Genomic DNA, 3,378 nt, shown 5'->3' on the forward strand with positions numbered 1-3,378 from the left:
TAGATTTAATAAAATAATTTGGCAATGTAGCAGGATACAAAATTAACACCCAGGAATCTATGGCATTTTTATACACCAATAATGAACTCACAGAAAGAGAAACTAAAGAAACAAACCTATTTACCACTGCAACAAAAAATTAAGATACCTAGGAATAAACTTAACTAAGAAGGTAAAAGACCTGTACTTGGAAAACTACAAGATGTTGAAACAAGAGATAGAGGAAGACATAAACAAGTGAAGGATATACCATGTTCATGGATTGGTAGGATCAACAGTACTAAAATGTCCATACTACTCAAAGCAATCTATAGATTCAATGCAATCCCCATTAAAATACCAAAGGCATATTTCACAAGCCTAACACTTATATCTTTGAGGTAAAATGGCAATCCACACCTTTTTCAGGTCAGACTATACCAGCCCTCTCAGGACTGCAGGATGGTTCAGTTTGGGCAGCCCACCCCATAAGTCCCCTCACAACATCCTAAACTGTCAGAGTCCAACTCTTGGGTTGCTCTTAAGGAATGCAGGATCTTTCATGGATTTCTGGGAGTCTGTGCCCAGTTTTCAAATAAAGTAAATGAAAAGAAGGGGATCACTCTCTGTGTGTCCCACTTCCCTTCCTGGTTTACTTCTCCTAGGAGTTTCCAGTCTTCCTGCATCCCTCCATTCCAAATATTTCAGAGGGATGGATAGGGCAGAGGCAAGAGACAGATTTGCCTCCGCTTCTCCTTGAGGTCTGAAGTCCAGCAGTAGGTGGGGTGCCCCAGAATCCAGAAGTCGCTTAGAGTCGTGACAGAAGCCTGCTCCTCTTGGCTCAGCAACTGCAGGGAGCACATTTCAGTGGTTTAGGAGCCACAGAAGGCTTCTGCGGATTAGTCACTGGGCTGCTCCTCCCAAGCTGCACAGTAAGCCCCGCTCCTCAGGTGCTGAATTCTATGGAAATGCCTCCCAAGCATGCAAGAGCAACAGGCTGTCCCTGTGAGGGGGCCCAGACCACTGTCAACTTCAGCACTTTCAGCTGAAGGTAGTGTGCGGGCAGCCCAGTTCCCGGGTATGACAGTGGACACTGAGCACTCTGCCAACAGCACAGCTGGTCATTGTCTCCACCAGAGGCGGCTGGGGGAAAACAGGGGGATAGCAGCCCTGCTGTCCTAGTGGCAGGTTGTGATCTGGCGTGGAAGCATGGGCCAACACGAGAGGCCAGCCTGCACCTACATGTAGTCTTCTCTCGGTATCCGCAGGGGATTGGTTCCAGGACTCCACAGGACACTAAATTCCTTGGGTTTGGGTGCTTAATCCCTTCCAAAAAATGGCAGAAGACAATGCATATACTAAGCCCCTCCTGGTTGAGGATTCCCAACCACCATTGAAAATATAATTTTAGATGTGAGGAGGGTGGACTGCATTTTTATGGAGCAAAAAACAGCATATAAGTGGATTTGTGCAGTTCAAACCTGCTTTGTTCAGGGTCAACTGTGCATTGGTTTGTGAATATTAAATCAAACTTGCTCCCCCACCCGCCACTAAATCTAAATCAGTCATGATGAGTTAGCATTTTCTGTACATTGTTGGATTTGATTTGCCAAAATGTTGTGTACGATTTTTGTATATATGTAAATATAATTTTCCTTTATTGTAATACTGGTAATCCTGTGCACAAATCCATGTGCTTGTAGCTCGCCAGTTGCTGGCTGCTGCCCTCCAGTAGCTCTCCCCCCGCTGCCCCACCCTCCTGTAGCTCCTTCTGCCCCCCCTTCATAGCTTGCTGCCCTGCCCCCTCCTGTAGATCTCTGCTGCTCACTTGTAGCTCGCTGCCCCACCCTCCTTCTGGTCTGTGATCCAGTCGATACGCCGTTGATCATTATGCTTCATGGTGTAACGACCATTTGCATATTACATCTTTATCATATAGGATTCTTTGCAAGTTTTGGTTTCAATGTTATGTTTTCCTCATAAACTGAGTTGGGAAGTATTCCCTCTTTTAATACTTCACAGAAGTTGTCAATTTGATATAATTTATTCCTTAAATACTTGATGGAAGTGACTGTTGAATTCTTCTGGATCTAGGATTTTCATTGGTTTATTCCTTTTGGAGTTTCTATTTGGTTTTGGTAAGTTGAGTTTCCTTAGTGTCCATTTTTAAAATTTTCTATTAATAGGCCTAAAGTTGTTTGTAATAATCTCTTATGATGTTTCTAATGTAGGATGTTTCTAATGTAATATCTCCTTTTTCATTCCTAACTTAGTTGTTTGTGTTGTCTTTGTCCCAATTGCTCTTCTTTTTCTCTCTCTTACAGACATGTTTTGTCCATCTTGCTAGAGCGATCTTTTCAAGGCTGACCTTGGGCCAAATCTAGCCTTGTGCCTGTTTTTATAGATGAAATGCTATAGGGACACAGTCACACCTATTTGTTTATTGTCTATGGCTACTTTAACACCACAAGGCCAGATAAAGAGTTGCACAGAGACCATAAGCCTGGAAGTCTAAACGAAATGTATTTGGCACTTTAGAGAAAAGTTTTCTTACTTCTGGTCCATGCTATTCATCTACTGAAAGAGCCAACTTTTTTCTTTGTTGCTCCCCTGTCTGTATGTTCATTTCAATGATACCTTTTCTTGTTTTTATTATTATTTTTTCTTGTTTATTTCCAGTTTTAAAAAAATTCTTGCAATAGTTACTCAGATAAACTGGTTTTCAGTTTTTTTTCTTTACTAATTTATTTATTAAGAGATAAACTTCCCTCTAGGTAAGGCTTTAACTGCAACCCACAAACTATGATAGGTTTTCAATACTATTCAGTTCAAAATGTTTTGTAATTTCCATTGTAATTCCTTATGATCCTTGGAATATTTAGAATTGATTTAGCAAGTCCAAGTCTGTGAACAAATCAGAAAGAAATTATTAGAAATGCAGAAAACAGGTTTATACATAAGGATATTCAGTACAATATTTAATAGAGAAATGATTGTACAGAAAATAGTTAATGGTTAGGACAATAATTAAATTATGGTACATCTACATGATAGAGTAATGTGTGGTGATTAAAAATCATCTTTTGAAAAGTATTTATTGAATGGAAAAATAGAAGATATACTAGTAAATAAAGAGGAAAACAGAATATCATGTTTCATATGGTATGATTCCAATTTTAAAAATAGGTATATCTTCAGAGCTAAAACGCTATTTATAAAACAACTAGAGGCCCAGTGCACAAAAATTTGTGCACTTGGGGGAAGGGGAGGTCCCTCAGCCTGGCCTGTGCCCTCTCGCAGTGTGGGACCCCTCGGGAGATAACGACCTGCTGGCTTAGGCCTGCTCCCGGGTGGCAGAGGGCAGGCCCAATCCCTAGGTGCAGCCCCTGGTCGGGCTCA

The 3,378-nt window shown here is 41.2% G+C and overlaps 1 pseudogene; it reads right to left on the bottom strand.

The window, feature by feature from the left end:
- The window catches only part of LOC102754565, a 5,242-nt pseudogene extending 3,364 nt beyond the window's left edge, over positions 1-1,878 (bottom strand).
- Between the last annotated feature and the right edge of the window lie 1,500 nt (positions 1,879-3,378).

The sequence above is a fragment of the Myotis davidii genome, unplaced genomic scaffold, assembly GCF_000327345.1.
Source record: "Myotis davidii unplaced genomic scaffold, ASM32734v1 scaffold70, whole genome shotgun sequence".
Classification (NCBI taxonomy): domain Eukaryota; kingdom Metazoa; phylum Chordata; class Mammalia; order Chiroptera; family Vespertilionidae; genus Myotis; species Myotis davidii.